The following is a 19,322-nucleotide window of genomic DNA, read 5'->3' on the forward strand; positions in this document are numbered from 1 at the left end:
CATTGCATGCACTTAATTCACTCCAGACATACTAAATGTTCACTAGGAATGATTGTGACAAACTTGGCAATCTATGTTTAAAGGCTTAACCTGATGACACAGCAAGATATGAGCTCATCCTTATCATTAGGTCAAGAACAAGACATTTTGCAGAGACTTTAAAAATCGAAACATCATTTAGTATTAGTTTGGGGTTCAGTGATTTTAAAATATTAAGCACTCGAGTATATGGTATTAAACACCATGAAAAAATGTTCAGACTTGACGTTTAAGAAGTGAAAATGCCTCTGAAATGGAGATTAAAGACAGAAAAAGCAATAGCTTTCTGACACTGATGTCAGAAGGATTTGCTAAAAGTGCTCTATCTCCCATCACTGGTTCTTCCAGTCACCTTTTGTATCTTTTCACTCTAGCCTTATTCTAGTTGTCCTACATGACTTGCTTTATCCTTCCACCCTTATTTTGTACAGCAATGTCACTTGATCTTTTCCTGCTTGACTTGTTTTGTTTTTTTTTTTTTTTTTACATATACCTTTGCCCTTGCATACATCCAGGATGTGAATTTCATCCAGAAATAGCACAAACACCTGAGGAGCCTCTATGAGAGTGTAAGATATTCTGATTCTTAGCTCTGGTCAAAGCCACCAAAAACTTCCTACTCAGCTAAGCAAGTTCTGAGTTTCTGTCTCTATAAGAACAGCTTATAGACAATATGCTACCTTCATTATATGTATTTGATTAATATCATAGATAAAATTAGTAAGGGCCTTTCACTTTTAAAGGAATAATGTTATAGGATTATATTATAAATAAACAAAAAGCCAGAGATAATAGGCTGGTTGCTCCATTGTCTCTTCTGAAAATACAACATTCTATTTTTAGATCAACAGTATCTCTTAATCTAATGCACAAACTCCTGTGGATAAATGCATTTACCACATCATATAAATATCACATTGTCTGCAATGTACTATAGTATCTCTAAACTCCCAAATGCCAACATGTAATAAATAGATAACATTTTTACAGGAACTAATGTCTGTCACAGCAAGAAGGATTTTACACCAGATTTATGTTTTTCAGAAAGTTCCTTTCATGCAGTTTTGTAGAGAAGCTTGTTTTATATTGTTATTAAGATGCACTTAACTGGAGCAGTCCCATCTTCATTCAGTCATGATATTAACAACCTCAAAATTCTTCTCTAACTACAGAAACCAGCTGAAGAGAGCAAAATTCCCAAATCATGGTCCAACAGGACATGTGTTAGTCAAAATGGGTTACAGCAGATACTTTTGCAGCTGTCTTCTTGGCTACGGTCAATGCCCTAAAGTCAATGCCTTGACTGTCAAGACCTCTGACCTTCACTGGGATTAGTGTGATAAGTCTAGGGCAGCTCATGCTACTACAACAGATGGAATGTTGCTCTGTACCAGGGCTTCTTTAGGACTCTGGCATCACTAATCGCCATATGCCATTTACAAAAGCAACAGAAAAATACAGTAGTATCTGAAGGCCAGAATCTCTCTTTGGTTTTGATTCCAGTATTTTTCAATGTTGCAGTTTGTTCACTCCTGTTCTGTATTTCCAGCTGCAACTCTAATATGATCCTAAAATTAATTTATTTTACAGTATCACACATTTACAGTTGTCCTTCAGAGCCTTTGGATTACCTCTCATCTGGCACAGACTGCAGAATGGATTAACTTCTTTTATTCACCTCTGTGTATCTAATACATAGTCTGGACATGATTTGGAAAGACTGATAGTGATTTCAAATTAATTTACATATGGCTTTCACCTGAAACAGCCCTTGCCTTTTCTTCTCTTTGCTCTCTTTGGGCAGGGATGAAGTTAGGATCTTCTGTTTCATCTTTGATTGGTTTTGAATTAGAATAATTTAAAGTTTCAACAAGAAAGAAAAAAAAAATGTCCTTTAAAGTAATAATTCTGTACTTCATAAGGATCAAACTCTTAAGATTCTCGACTGAAAAAAGGAGGAACATCACAGGAAAGAATTGAGGTAATGAACATTTCTGTCACTCACCTTACAAATTCATTTTTCTTCCACATTTTATTAGATGCTGCCTTGCTCTCCTCCTCAAACACAAATGACAGATTATATTAGATGCATAAATTATACGGATTATATTTCTGTCACCAGTAAATTAGCTGTTAAATTTAGTTTGCATGATGCTGCTGACAGGTCCCTGATTTAAGAACCTTTTTCTCTTTTCAGTTGTTTTTTCCACCTTCTTTCCTTTATTGTCAAGAGTTCTGACACATTTTCGAAGTAATCAGTAAAAGCTGTAAATATGTGTCACAGACTTACAAGGACAGAGAGGCTATGCTTCTCTTAAAAGGGCAGGGAAAAAGAGGTGTACTGGCCAATAAGCACAGCTCTCAAGATAAATGTTTTGGTAGACTTGTTTCTTGACTTTTTGTCCAAAATTTTCCTACACTTAACAAGTGTCTCTGTTCCAAGTAGGAAACTGAGAACTTCTGATACATTAGAAGGTCTGTTGAGATTTAAGCTTTGGTGTTGGCTCTTCAATTTGATTTTGTTTCCATACCTCAGGAAATAATCCCTCAATTAAAACCATTTTGACAGATCATGAGCAGATGAAAAGTTACAGCATGGTTCATTCAATCTCTATAGATGCAAAGTTCTGCCATGTTAAGTGCAAACAAATTTCAGGAGGATGCATTAGCTTCAGCACAATGGGTGTGATCCAGATTAATTTTTACTGAGGCTTGAACTTTCAAAGTTCAACAAACATGTACTCATTACCATCGATGGTTAAATGTCACAAACGCCATAAATATTTTTTGAGAGACTCGATTTGTACAACGCTTCCCAATTCATTTGGGTGCATGAAGTACTCTGAGAACACTGCCAGGATGTCCTACCCAAAATTATAGAAACACCATTCTGTCAGCATCCCTGCCCAATTAGACAACATGGCTATTCCTCAAGTTGTTGTTTTAGTAAGTTATTAGGAAGAAGACAAGTTCTCATCAAAACAGGAATGTAATGCCAGATGTGCTGTAATGAGCAGTTCACTCAAGCCTAGCCACTTGCAGTAACACATTGTTATAAAATTTACAGATTGAGCTCACTCTGCATTCCAGTATTTTCATGCCAAATCCTCAAATCACCTCCCCTCTAATTAGATTGTTGTAGAATCCCTGGGAAGTTATTGGCATCATCAAGTTTTGATGATCCTATTATATTCGTGAACTATTAGAGTTCCTATATACACACAATTATAACCAAAAGATCATTCTGAAGATGAATAGTTTCACCTGGGTTTCACTATCGAAAGTCTAAGTATTTGATCACAGTAAATTAAAGCAACTGACAAATAGACAGTCCACACAGCTTGCTCTTTACTTGCACAGAAATATTTATTCTTTCAGGATTGGCTCCTGAATTACTGCATAACCTTAAGGCAACTGTGACTTACAAGTTCCATGAAAAAATAGATGTTTTGATGCCTAGGTTGAACTCTGGCTCCAATATGCAATAATAATCTCAAGCGACTTCATAAAAGGGCTACTACTAGAAACAGCTACATATTGTCAAAAAGTTCACAGCACTTGGGTTTCTGAACAACAGGAGTTCTCAACTGGTCATTTGATTTCTGGGTGATATTTAGAATTATTTATGTTGCCTCTGGTTTACCTAAGAGGGGAAATTCTGTGGCATGGCACAGAGGCAAACAACCAAGGAATTCCCCTAATAACACAGCATAGAAAAACCAGAACTTTACTCTCAGAATCATGACAAAAGATCTGTGCTCCAGGGCTCTTTTTGCAAGAAAAGGCAAAAATGCATTACGAAGCAATTCACTAGAATAAACACTGGTGGTTGAAAGAGTTAATTTCAGTTAATTTTAAAAGCTTTTAAATAGACATATTAAGAAATCTCTTCTAAAGGCTTGCTCAAGAAGTATTTATTACAAATGTTTTAAAGTTGAAATGATAAATGTGTTTTTAGCATGAAATAAGTGCAATAAAATTTTAAAAGAAAATAGCCCAAGTAGAAGCCCAAGTTTTCTCAAAGCTTCTATAGATAAAAGCATTCATTCTATAGACTGCTTGATATTTCGCATGCTCAACTGCATAACAATCATCTCAACACTCCTTTAGCTTTTCTGATTCTTTTTTCAAGCCAACAGGAGTTTGGCTTGAACTCTGAATGAGCCAATAGAATGTTTTGTGCCTGCACAGAACAACAGGGGTAAATCACGAGTAACTAGCAATTAAGACCCTCCCTTCATTTAGCTTCCTGATCTTTTAACATGCTTTACAGTATAAACAGAAACCAACAACTGCAGTAACCACCCAAAGAATCATTGGCATTGAACCCCTGCGGAACAACAACAGTCACCTTACTGGTGACATGTATCCCTTTCAGGGTTTTGGATTTTTTTTTCAGGCTACTTAGATTTTGTTTAGGAGCAATTCATTAGCAGAATGAAATGATACTTGACAGAGAGCAAACTAAAATTATCAAAACAGAGGTGCAGACAGACATTTCTTAGAAACCTCAAATTTCCATATTGAGTCTAATCTTACAGTAGCAATATATATGAAGGTTAAAAATAAAGCATACATAAATACGCCTTTTGAGTCAGACTCAAGTGATTGCATTTCCCATTTATGCAAACATGAATTCCAAGGGGACCAACCTACTTATCTACCAGGGGCATAAGAAAGGAAACTTTGAAGAATTTGGCCCTAATAGTTAATCTTAAATACCATAAATTAAAGAGGAAGGCCAAAAGAGAAGAAAATTTATGATTTTTTTTTTCTTTTTGCATGCCTACATGGTTTACTGTGGACCAAATCAAGCTTACAAGAAAGCATTTCAATCTGCTAAAATTCATAAGAGAATCCCTCCGCCTTCAGGCCCTGTTACAAATTCTCATCTTCTAGGATTTAAAAAGTAAGTTTTAATCCTGGCTCCGTCAATAATCTTCTGGATGACCTTGAGCAAATCGCTTCGCCTCTGTTCTTTCAGCCTAGCTGTTTAAGCTGGATTAATTCTTACCCACTTACACTGGTGTAAAATAAATGATTGTCATGCAGTATTCAGAAGCACTACAACATGCAAGAGATAAGCAAGACACACACTAGGCTTTGCATGAACCTTGCAAAGATAAGCTTAGGAACAACTGTCCATGAGGTTTGAAGGGAAACTATCAATATTCTTATTAGGCCATTTTTATTAAAAGAATTCAAGACAATATGCACACCTGATTTGTGTCAAGAGGAGTAAAAAACCTAGTTACCTATATTCCTCAATATTTTTTTCTTCCTTTAATGACATAAGTCTCTAGACTTAACTAGAAGTATCCATTATTTCAGCCTTGTTTCAGTAGCACTCACAAACCTTAATAAAACATTGAAACAGCTCAATTTTGCAAGACTGATCACGCAAAATCAGATCACCATCTCATTGCCCTTCTGAGATGGCAAGCCACCAAACAGGGCAGGACGATGGCACAAATGCCTTCTAATTGCAGTCGTTTTTCTAGCCAGTAACCAATTAATTTATATTTTGAAATATAGTCACACACTTGTTTTGCAAAATATTCCCATTAAATGCAAACCTGTATTACCTAGTGTTCCCAAAAAGGATTTTAATTAAACTGTCAGCTTTTTGAAGCCATGGTTATCTAAAGACATTTCTTCTTACTGGTCTCTTATTACAGCTGGATTTTGTTTTCATTAGTTTCTTTCTTGTGGTGGCTTTATTCTTTGCTCTCATTATAGTGAAGATTCATAGATCAAAATGACACCTTTGTAGGAAACTCCCAATTCAGCCAACACCATGTTTGCTCATAAAAGATACAAACCTGCTTATCAGGAGCTTATTTCCTCTGCAGAAATGAACACACAAGAATCACAATGACCTACAGCAGTGAAATTATTAAGTGTTAGTCGTTTGCAGAGAAAAACTGTTCCGAAGGATTATAGGGCCTTATCCTTCAAATACTTATCCAGGAGAATAATATCCATGCCCAGACAGATGTTTGCAGGAATACAGCTTTTCACAACTTTAAGGTAATCATCTTCTGGCTTAGCTATTAATTTCTTTCTAATTAAGAAAGCCGTTGCAATGTATACCAGAAAACCAAACACAAATTTCCTACATTCATGGATTAGATAGTTTGAAACAGTTTATCTTCTCACATATCATCATGCAGAGCTGCTCACGTGCCAGAGATTCCAAATCCAACACTGAAGAAACTGTCGTTTCATTAAAAATCCTCTCCTAGAAGGACTTCATTGTCATTGTTTGTCCACATGTAAATAACTATTCTCTTAACACAGTGGTAGCACACACGGCAGGTCAGAGGCTACAGCTGTGATAGGCTAATGAAGGAGATGAAAGAAAACATTTGTAAAGCAAACAACCTCAATAATTGGACATCATAAGAACTGCATCTAAAAGCCTTTAGACTAACACAGTGAGGTTCCCAGACAAATTAGCAAGATCTCATCGGTTGCTAAATTAATATACTGCTTGCTTAAAAGTTCTTTAATTGATCTTCCCATACACGTCCTTAGGACTAATTGAAAACATCAATGAAATCTCATGAGCTTCATACACCTCTTGAAAGCATTCTAAGATCTCAAGCAACAGTGTCTCATGGGAACAACGTGAAGCCATCATCAGAATTGCTCTTCTGGCTGCAGCTGAGCTGAGTTAGAAATTTACTGACCTAGGCAGCACTTACTCATTCCCTTCCTGCCAAGTGTTAGTACCCTCTCACATCTGCTGATAGAAGCGCTGATGTAATTGCTTTCTATCCTAGTCATGTCAAGTGATCCTGCTTTTTCTCTGCCTCCTGCTTTTATTCAAAGTGGACAACAGCTGAAATAGAAAGACTTTTTGAAAGCCACGATATCCTAAAGCATTCTGTGGTTCCTCATTAAATATCCACGTGCCCAACAAAAAGGAAGTAGAATAATTTCAAAAAAAAAAAAAAAAGGATTAAATTAAGGATCCACTAGGTCTTCTGCTAAACATTTAACTTTTAGGATGCGAACATTCATTTGGAACGAAACCAACAGATAAACAAAGCATGGCAGATTGAATGCAAGATAGGTATGAGAAAAGCAAAGCTCTTGCACAAGAGATCCATGAGTTTGGCTACAGGAGTTGGACAAAAATAACTCCTCATTATTGACCATCACACACAAACCTTTTACAGACTTGGTGTATGGCTGACATTCTCTATTCTGTCAAAAATACAACTCTCAAGCTAAGGGGAAAGTCTTTGGGTGATGTGTTTAATGCAGCCTTTCTTCTCTCTCCAGCTAAATGCTATTGGTCTTAGTATTTCAGTTGCAAGATATTTCAAGACAGGCCCTGTCTCCACATACACACATAAAGCACTAGAATTACATTATCCAAGTTATTCATCCTGCACATGTTGTACAAGCTTTTGCTACCTTCAAACAGTAGAAACAGGAATATAACATTTCCACCAGTTTCTGCTCAATAATTCAGTGGTCTTCCCCATTGGAACATCCATTCGAGAAGAATGTTTCTTTTAAATTAAAACTTTCGTTGCATAACTATCCATTGGCAGAGACACTACCTTGCATTTAGCCCAGTGCTGGTTTCCTTTGGAGGGTAGAAAAACCTCAGGCTTATAGGAATAAATATGCATTTATTCCCTAGTAAAGCCAAACAGTACTGCACTTTAGTCAGTCAGTAAGGGGAACAACACTGAATGATGTCAGAGTACATCCCGTCAACCTGACAAGTTATCTAACACTTACATGAACCAAAAAACATGGGAAAAATGCACATTGAATTACAAACAAGAGAATGAAAATAAACAAATGTAAGGACACAGGCCACAGACTCACAGTATACCTACATGAGGTTAAGTATATACTCGAACTCAGAAACAAACCTACATTCAGAACTGCTAATTTTATTTCTGACCTATCACAACGTGCCATTGTTAAAAAACAACTTAACTGTGCTTGTCGTAACCTGGCTACAAGGCCCTAGATACTTGACTGTATAATCTGAAAAACGTTGCTTCTCATAATTTTAAACATATTCTTCAGCTAGTCATATGCTCAGAATTAAGACTGTGGTCAAATAAAAGGATTTAGGTGAAAAAGTGCTTGCTTTCCAGAGAAACACAATAGGAGACAAAATGCACAGTATGCAAAAAGCAAGTTTTAGTTGTTCATCTAACTTAAGCGTCCAGAAATACATCACTTTTACTTATAAACGTGTATTACGCAACACCATTCAGAAGCATACACAAGTACTTAGTCGGTTTAAACACTGTACTCCCTTTTGAACAACATAACCTATACAGAAAGAGAAATAAATTTTCAGACTATGAAGGAGTAAATTAATATAAAAAGCATAAAATTTAAAAACAATTACAATAACTCATGCAATACCTGATAAAGGCCCCCTATGCTAATGCAAATCTTGGGGCTGTCACTGCATTTATTTTCCACAATATTATTCTTTCATGCAGTCATTTAAAACGGATACAAGAAAAAAACCCAAAATTAAAGAAATCAATTAAATGTCAAAGGCAATGTAAAGAAGGTTAGAAGTGCAATGGAATTTTAAAGTCATGGTATTAACAAACACGAAACCTATGTACACCATTACTACGTGTGGCCTCTTGCTAGCTGCTTAAACTAAGCATTATTTTTACAAAAGAGATTAATTTTCCACTTAAAGCATACCTGTCAGTAAGTTGACGAAGACAATATCGTGTTTGTAATGATTATTAGTCTCTAAAAATATTTAAATCTAGTGCACTTTAAAATAAACTTTTTAGGAAGAAGACAACTATCATTTAATTCATGGCCCACAGACATGCATTAATCCCTAAGCAACATCCTAGAAGATCTCTAAAGTGTGAAAAATGTATTTCTGACACACTGTGTACAACTGCTTTTACGGCAGCTCCCCAGTGCCAGCATCATAAACCACTGAATACCTAACAAATAATTTATAGCTTATAAAGGTACATGTTCACCCGAACTGCAGCACAAACTTTCTTTTTGCCCAAGTTTCCTTGCCAAACACTGAAGAAGTACTCAAAGTGGTTAAAAAATAAATAATTTGAATTTGAGTGGCTTCACAAGTATCAAACAAGGAAACCTATATTTTTCATTTATATGAGCTTGCTTTGAAGGAAACATTTTCTTTTATTTTTTTCTTCTTTCTATGTGTCCTTGGGCTTGAGTAAAAATAGTCTGTGTGTCAGTGAGTTACTACAGTACCCTCTATTTTTATATTAATGTACTTAATGGTGCCTAGCAATGTGAAAAGAATAAAGAATGGTACACATTTATGAATTGTTCTTTCCTGTATGGCATCTGGAGCATCTTAACACATTTCAGCCCGGGCCACATCATATCTCAGGCACAGCTCTCCTTGAGGCCACTTACCATAGTAACCATCATAAGTGTCAAGGAAAATGACATATCATAGTCCTAAGCTCTCTAAGTGAAAGAAATACTTCTGTTGTTGTTACCATGATCTGATATATGTCTAGAACAATATCAACACTAATAAAATATTTAGCAGCCTAGATTTAACTTGTCTTGCTATAGGGTGCAATGAAGCTTTTTTTGACTTGATAAAATATTCCACTTCAGTGTGGGATGCAGGGTTAGCATTTCCTAATTCTTCCTAGAGCATTTTGGTAGGAACGGTTGGACTCGGTGATCCGGTGGGTCTCTTCCAACCTGGTTATTCTGTGATTCTGTGATTGTGGCAGGTTTTCATATACTTAAGTGAGTACATGCCACACTGTTTACAACTGGGATCCCTGATGAGACTACTCTCTGAAAATTTTATCTTCTTTTCAAAACTACATACAGGCTGTCAAGTTCTTTAATAATTTCCTTTGTAGTGGCTGTTTCAGAAGGAGTTTTAAACAATTTATTAAGGAAGATGCATAGATGGTCCCTCCTCCTTTTTACTTTTATTATTTTTTTTTTTTACACTTTCTTATGCTATGTGTTTATGGGTCTTAATCAGAGAAGTAATTGAGAAAAAGCTGAAACAGAACTAGCTTAATTTGAGGCATAGAAGGAAGCAGAATAATTAAAAAGCAAAGGAGAAACCTTTACTTCGTTTAAAAAGGGGGACTGACAAAGCTATAAGGAAGAGAATTATGTTTGGTACATTAAAACCCACACTAAATATGAAACACTCATCAAAATACCTGCAACTGAAGGAAATAGCATATGAAACAGTTATCTTTTTTCCATAAATTTAATATGATGGAACAGCTCCTTTATTTACACATCTTCATGCTTTAACAGTCTGCTATCCTCTGTCACATCTCATAAAGATGCAAGTAAAGGAATCAAACGGGAAGAAATCAAATAAAGACTTCATGAAGGTAATCACAACTGTATTTAAAGTAGAAGTTTGTATCCAGAGCAAGTCCTAGAATTATAAAAAAAGACATCACAACCTACATTCTTTGTTGAGTGACACAGATGATCCAACCATCCAACACTCAGTGAATTTGTCTGCTCCTACACATTTCTTCCTTAGCATCCATAAGAAAAATACAGTAAACATGGAATTAATTGCACTTCAAGTTGAAAGTGATGAATTCATAGTCAAAGGAAGGAAAGCAAAAGAAGACTATAACACTCCCAATAAACAGTAACAAAACATTCATAAAATAATCACAACACTGAGCCTTCTTCATTTCACACAAAGAAATACACACTTTGAATGCTACTTCCAAATATCTTTAGCAATTACAGAGATATGCTGCTCCCTAAAAAGAATCTTAAATTTCCATGTGCTGATGCCAGCCAGAACATCATGTAGGTAACAGGTTCAGCTGTCCTTCCTACAACCTATCTATAGGGTAGGCATTTTCTTACTAAGTATTTTCAAGACAAGAAGTACAATTCTATTAATTATAAAAATATCATACAATTATTTATTATTCTGCAACTTAATCTTTAAGTGTTTTCTTGTCCTGAATTAATATTATACAAAGTATTACAGTCCATATTTTTAACACTCCTACACTAATCTTTTTTAATCCACACAAATTCAACTCAAACTGGTGATAAAAGCTTCTGCTTTGAAGAAAACATCAAATAGTACAGCAATTAGTATGTAAAATGAGATTATTTCATTGATTCAGCCTCTAGTTTCTATATTATTCATCACTCATAACCAGATCATGTAAGCATGCCGATCTGTGCACATCAAAGCTTGGTGACTCCAGCACAGGCAGGAACAAAGATCATTCATTTATCAATAGAAATGCCTATGACACACCCAGACCCTTTGAACATACTGTATTACCATGAATTCATTAAGCATACATTCAGCATTACCTTACGATCAGTTATAAGCATCTGACCGTGCACTTCACTTCAAATCGTGCACCATATCTGCTGTAAAATTCAGCAGTTATTAGCTCCAGCCTCTAACCATTATAAAAAGGAAGACCAGAAGCACCGTACATCCCCAGTACTGTACACAATCACAAGGGCAGAGACACAGCAGAAAAACAAGAGACAAAACAAATCAAAGTTTCTTCCTAGGAGATACATTCACTTCAAATCCTTTCGATTTCTAATTTTGTTATGCTGTAAATTGAGGTTGTGGCCTTGCCGTATTTTTTTCTCTCCTTTGGAGGTTTCACCAGCCACCAGTACAAGACTTGAAAAAGTCATCTGCAGCATCAGATAAATCTCTCTAAGAATCTTGTATAACTATATTCACTACCACGTTAAATGAAATACACCTCTGCACAGAGGTTTTCATGTTCTAGTTTGTGGCTAATTTCTTTGATGTCAGTAATCAATACAAGTTTAAATTAAAACTATGAACTATACTCCAGCTGCATCTTGATGTCTAAGTCATTGATAACAGCACTTTCATACATATTAGCAAAAAATTCAGAAAATATCTCTTTGACCCTCCCCTTCTAAAGCTGGATACAGACATTTCCACTTCCATTTCTGCTTACAAGCCCCATGAGTATACATTAACCACATCAGCTGCATGCTTAAAAATTCAGGCCTAGGAATAAGGACCACATCACAGCCAAATCTAATTCTAAAGGAGCTCCTTGCATTAAGTATGTATCACATCTAAGCCTCCGCCCTTGGACTGATTGACAGAAAAGGGTCTGGTTTCCACCATTATTTTAATGACAACACAATGAGCAGTTTCATTTGCAATTCAAGTGTTTGCTGGTGTAAGACACTTGCTCAGGCTTACAGATACGCTATTACTTCATTATTTAATGCATTGATAATTTATATGAAATCTTCCTCTTACGTTTCAAATACAGCTCCTTGCCCTAGATCACAGTATTACTAACAGCACAACTGCTCCTAAATATTGTTCGCTGTAAAGTGGAGAATGCAAGCCTCAAGGTAAAAATTGTTGGGCAACAATGCAGTAAAAAGGGTCCTAGAGACAAATCCCTGGCATCTGACGTTCTAACTTCCGTAGGGAGCTTCTGGGCTGGGGAAAAACTGGCTTAATCTGACAAAATTATTTGCGACTCTTGGAAGTAAGCACACCAAAGCACTTTTCATCTCCAAGATTCATTTAATTGGTACATAAACTAGAAGGAGATCCATTTTTGGCAAGGAAAACAAATCTACTAAATTAGAAAGATTTAAAGGTTTAGTAAAAATTACTGCAGTGACTGCTGCACCCTGGCTGATGGGTCCATAACTCCAGTGCTGCTCAGGTTCAGCAAATTTCACTGGCTTCCTGACACAACTTCTTCTGGAGCTTATGGAAATTCTTCCTGCTGTCCACAAGGCCTAACTCTGGCCTATCCATAATATCCTAATTATGAACGTTCTATGAAGTCTCTGCCCTGTGATTTGAAGGCATGAGAAATAAATGCTAGCTAGTCTGCTCGGGTTACATCAACTACAGAAATGAGGATCTCTCTAAAGTAACAGCTCCTTTCCAAACATAATTTAAAAAGCTAGATTAACTGGCTGACAAAGCACTGGTTCATTGTTGATTTTTTTTAATTCTGCAGTCACAGAAATACTAAGAAACTATACTATGTAGTAAATGCACAGAAACAATAGAAACGAGCAAAATAACCATCATCTTTCCCTCACTGGCAATTCATACATACGTAGCCATGGGAATAACATGGAGACATCTCAGTGGTAATGGAGCTTTTAGAGGCCTTTAGAGTTCATGACATATTAATAGGTTGGTATCATAAATTTTGATATCCTTGCATTTTTGGTATTCTTGGTTTTATAAATAAACAAACTCAATACTGTAAATACTTCAGTGCATCAGCTGTAGCATTACACATGGGACTAGTGTGCTAGTAACTTTATGAAATAAGCCCATGCGTGTACTTCTATGTAACAAAGCAAGTCAGCGTGCAACAAAGGACCTCATCCCAAGCACCACAACTATTCCAACAATTATTTTCAAAAATAATTTCCTCAAGGAAACTCCAGCAACATCAGGAAAGTTGAAGACAATGATATAAAAACATTGTTTTCATTGCCATTACTATAAAAGCAAAAGACTTTAAAATACTGTTTCCTGAATATTAAGTTCCATGCTGTGTAAAGCAATTATCCAGTTATAACAACTTAGGATTCTACTTCAATAAAAACTTGGAGCGTTGGTGCTTCAGGTCATTTATTCCCCTAAGCACTGCAGAGCTCAGACTCAGTTGGGCTGTAGTGAGCTATTCATCTAACCTTTTATGATGCAGAAGAAAAAAACAAAGCAACGAAAACGAGGAAGTTAACACGGAATTCCATAGTGTTTTCAATCTAAGTGAAAACTTACTCACAAATCTAACTCGCAGGTGAGTTCAGCCCGACATCTATAACACTGTCCTAATAGTTGAAAAGTTATACGTCCTCTCCTGAAGAATCACAAATATTTCATTAAATTTGTTTCAACTTCTGTGACTAAACACATAAATAAAATACAAATTACTTTTCACATTCCCTCAAGATTTGAATCACAGAACTTCCCCCTCCTGATGACCTATGTTCCTCTTCCTCCTTGCTTTATTTCACTATGTTTAAAAATCTAATAATCACTTACTGCAAACAGGAAAACAGGGAAATAGCTTCTCACTCTTACATCCAGCCTGATTTCTGCAGGCTAGGAGATAATTTAATTTAGAATTTATTGCTTTGACATCCAAATTCATGCAAGTGTAAAAGTCTGGCTCAGCAATGATGGAGAAAAATTACAAACCGGTTTGGAAATTACTATCATAAGGAAGAACTTACTGTATGATTTGTGCTATGAACATAAAAGTTTTGTGCAGAAAAGATTAGCTTCATATCCTGTCCTAGAGGATTCTGTCCACCTTACATTAGAGCTAGCCATAATTAAAAGTGTCTGCTTAAATCTTAGGCCTCATTTTCCTCTCATGTGCCATCTAGCCTCAAGAAGAATTAATACCAAGGAACTGAATGAACCCAGTAAAGGACTAAAATACTAATAGAAGTATTATCTGCAAACTGAACCATCAACTAAGACTTCTAAAAATTAGGAAAAGACAAAGTAAGGAAAAAAAGAAAAGGCTATTTGTAAAGGAGCAGGAGGGAAACAGCTTTAGCTAACATCCACCTTTTTATTTTTCATACTAAAACAGAATTGGAGGTTTTGTTGCTGTTTCTCTAGAGTCCAAAATAAACAAGCGGGGTGGGGTGGGGAAGAGCAGCTTGAAGGCTGTATGCTGCCAATCTCCATGCTAATTACAAAGATTCTGTAAGATTCTGTGATAATAATGGTGTGGTATGTTTACATATAAACCCATGTACTATATTCCACTTTTATTTACTATAAAACCCTTTAAGAGCAAAATTAACAACATAACAAGTCAAGGCAATGTTTACAACAACATTAGGAGCTTCCAACGTTGTACTTGGGACCCATGACTGAAAATAAAAAAGTATCACATTCTTCTTAACTATGGACTGAAATCTTAAAAATATTTCTTAATCTCCAAGAGCATTTATCTTCATTTTTTTTTAGGAGAAATAAATCATTTGAGTCACAAAAACAGACTCACTCCACTGACAGTTACAAATATTCTTGAAGTTGGTAGAGAAAAACATTAAACCAGAGTTTTATCATAAAAGTTCTGGTTCTAAAGATACCTAAATAAAAACCTATCTTCATAACCATTATTTCAGAGAACTCTCAATATAGAAAGATTAATCACTTGAAACAAATATTACCATCTTCTGACATCAACGAGGCGCACACCTACCCTGTTCAGTACTTCATTTTATTACCTAGTGAGCAATTCACTGCAGACAAATTAAGCAAGCACTTGAAGACCTGAAGAATCAGGAATGAAACATTGAACCCAACAAGTCTTTAACAGAACTCTTAACAAAATCGTTCTGTTGAGAGCATAGAATTTATTCTACAGCCTCTCTGTACAAGCCTCATGTGCTCAAGGCCAGATAATTCTATAAAACAATATCATATTATCGAAAATTAAGATTAAAGCTGAACACTGGCTACAGCTCTGACTATCAAACATCGCTAACTAATTTTAAACAGACAGCTTTAGGAGTTGTAACAAACCAAGTCTCAGAATTGCCATATTGAAGTGCCTATCTGGAGGGTCTAAGTAATTGAAGAGCTGCTGAAAAGATTTGCTCTTTACTAAGTAACCACAGCAGATTTTCTTCTTCCAATACCTTATGAGATTTATGAATTCTTCAAAATGGGATACTCTCTCATTTAAAGTCATTCTACAAACTCTTTTCCAAGCTATTACAAAACACATTCAGAGCGTGCAATACAGCTTACCACTGTGCTATGAGACTGTGAGCATTGTTAATTCACCAACCTTGAAAGAAAAACAGGGGTAGAGGCCTTTTATCATCTCTCAGCCTTCTTCCTAATACCAAGCTGAAAAGGGCTGTTTTTCCAATTAAGGAAGTAGATCTTTTTAATACTTTCGAGTAGATGTATTAAAAAAATTCTTTGTTTTGAGAACTACGCTTAGAAAATGTATGTACACACTCCATTATTACAAACGAATAAAATCTTAGTTGTGTTACCTTTATGACAGGTAGGGAGTAAAGCTTCCTTATAAATCTCCCTAGGATGAACATCATGCAGGCACAAGCACAGACTTTATTGGAAATGCATGGCCCCATCTTGTTTCCTTCAAATTTAATTGAAGTACTGCTATTCTTTTTAATAGTAGCACAGCTCGTTCCCCATTTAAGACTCTTGCCCTACATACCCTTCTATGGCACTCGACACATAAATGCAAATACTTAAAAAAAATAAAACAAAAAGAAAACCCTACCAAGCCACTGGACTATATTAATGTATAGCATAAATCAGTCTATTTTACTGCAGTGGAATAATTCAGTAGAGAATCCAGGACACATATTTTATTCTTACTTAACATTTGAAAAGACTAAAAAGAGAGAAAGGAAAAAAAAACCAAAAAAAAGATTAGATTGACTTTCCATCTTTTACATGCTTCTCTTTTTGCTTACAGACACAAGTGGAAATTACTAAAGCCTAATCAGTCTCCTTCAACCTCCATTTTTCTAATAACAACATTCCATTTTCAACATAACAAAAAAAATTCATTTTACCAGAGCATAAGAAAATAATTTGCAAAGTTTAGAAAGTCCTTTCTTCAAGGAAATTAAGTTCTTGGACCTGAACCACTTGCTCATCTCCTGTTGGATCAGTGGTTTCATTCGCATAGGACATGTTAGGGAGCAGCAAGAGCTGGCTGCTACCTCCCATACAGGGAACCGAGAATGAAAACATAGCCCTGCCATACCTGAGCAAGGTGAGCACAGTAGGACCACCTATCAGCCACGACTGACCAAGAGCAACACTGTGGTGTAAGTTCAAGTCAGTAATGTGAGCCAGGATCAGGTCCAGTGGTAGAAACCAGCATCAGACACAGTCCAGGAATTGCCAGGCATGCCCCTGGTGCCAAGGTGGATAAAAAATAATGGTAGGAAGCAAGTCTGCAGCTTAGGACCAGAGACATCCACAGGGAGCCACAGCAGTGGCTGCACTGGAGACCCACACTCCCGCAGCACAGCTCAGGAAAAGACTAAACCCCACCAGGAAGAGCTAAAACAGGGCTCCTAGGCCCACAGAAGGGTGTGAGAGAGACCCCCAGGTGAGGCTAGTCAGGATTCTTCAAGTCCATTAATTGCCTGCAGGCGCTGACAGAAAGACATGTGTTCTCATTTTTCAAGCAGCAGCTGAAGCAGATAATGGCTTTTCCCCAGGGGAAAAAGAGCAGCAGTAGAAGATTTCAAAAGAAATGTCTTACTTTACAAACCCTTATAACTTAGATCACAGTGAGGGTTTTTTTTGTCAATGAACAATATACATAGCTAGTTTTTATGGCTAGTTTTTATGTGGGTTATGCTAAAGAACTGTGTTATTGTAAGAACTGTAACCAAGGCCAATCTGAATGCGCTGTCAAAGGGAAAAGAATAGAAGTGATTTCTCTGCAGGATTTTTAAAAGCTAGGGATGTTGGAATTGATCCTGAGAAATGCTGACCATATCCTGGACGGCTGGAAAACTTTGACTTCCATCACTACTCCCCACATGCTAACACCTCAGACTTGGGCTCCTTTAAGTTTCCAGCAATCTCTAAACTGCACAGAAAATGAACTGGTGCATATGGCTTTCTATTTGTATTTTTGTAAATGCCTTAATGCTTTGATTTAATTAATTTACCCAGAAGTACAGGAGTGTCTAAGGAGACACTGATGTGTCTTCCTTTGGATGTGTATGTATCCAGGTTTTCTGGTCAAAACAGTCAAACAGCATCATGAGTTGTAAGGAAGTTTATTATATAATCATATACATGACAAACACATATAGAAGATTAAGGAACATTACAAAACATACAGAAGAAAAAGTTCAACTACTATCTACACTTTATTGAAAAAAACAATTCTGTCCACCTCTTGTCATGAAGCATTGCTAAAAAATGTTTTATATTTGTTTTCAAATGGAAAAAAACTTGAACTTGGCTAATGGATTCCCATTTAAAACTGCAGCATTGGTGTGTATAAACTATGAACTTAGAAATATAATCATGTTATTTGGTGAAAGTTCTTATTTATCCATTCCTCTGTGTCAGAAAATATTAGCTTAGGAAACTGACATAGAAAGCAGCTTTCTGTGACAGCCTGTTTACTGTGCAAGTGGAGGACTACCAGCCAACTTTTGAGAGCTTTCATTTTTGCTGAAAATGAAGTTATAAAGTTGTTAAGGGAATTTCTGAAACTTAATTCATTGCCTGTGCACTTCAAGTGTTTTAAAACCAAGTGATTTTCATATACTGTAATGCCTCTGAGTCATGCTTTTCCTCTAATAAGAATATCTTAGCTTATCTTATGACCCTCAGTTCTCCCAGGAACTGCTCACATAGCTTTTTATATTTTTTCCTTCCTTTGAAAGCTCTAACATATTGTTCTAGAACTTTCTAATTAGGTGGTACCTCAATTCTTACTTCAAATACCCTGTGCTTCTGGAGGTCAGGACAATCAACACTCAATTATAATCTCACTGACACCAATCTGACCAATGTGTTTTTTCTTGGTTTAAAGACCAGGTAGCAACAGTAACAACAGAGCACATGGGAGAGGTGGTTCCAGAGGAAGGCCAGAAGGATGATCAGAGGGCTGGAGGACCTCCCATACAAGGACAGGCTGAGAGAATTGAGGTTGTTCAGCCTGGAGAAAAGAAGGCTCTAAGGAGACCTGATAGCAACCTTCAAATACCTGAAGGGGGCTACAAGGAAGCTGGGGAGGGACTCTTCACAAAGGCTTGTAGTGATAGGACGAGGGGCAATAAGTATAAACTAGAGAGGGGCAGATTTAGACTGGATATAAGGAAGAATTTCTTCACTATGAGATTGGTGAGGCACTGGCCCAGGTTGCCCAGGGAAGCTGTGGCTGCCCCATCCCTGGAGGTGTTCAAGGCCAGGTGGGATGGGCCTTGGGCAGCCTGGTGGGAGGTGTCCCTGCCCATGGCAGCGGGCAAGGACTGGTTGATCTTTAAGAGCCTTTCCAACTCAAACTATTAAATGATTCTATGTCAAATACATCTTTACAAGATTGGAGCAGCATGGATGTGTTTAACTTCACTCATGAATTGTCCTGATGCATTTTAGAAGACTTTGGGCTTATGACTGGTTTTTTTTATTGTTTTTTTCCTGCAGGTCCCAAAGCGCCTGCTACTGTCAGGACTGTGTCCTCGAATTACACAATCAAATTTGTGCAATTTCCTGCATTTATTTC

Source organism: Phaenicophaeus curvirostris, chromosome 14 (genome assembly GCF_032191515.1).
Source record: "Phaenicophaeus curvirostris isolate KB17595 chromosome 14, BPBGC_Pcur_1.0, whole genome shotgun sequence".
NCBI classification, from domain to species: Eukaryota; Metazoa; Chordata; class Aves; order Cuculiformes; family Cuculidae; genus Phaenicophaeus; species Phaenicophaeus curvirostris.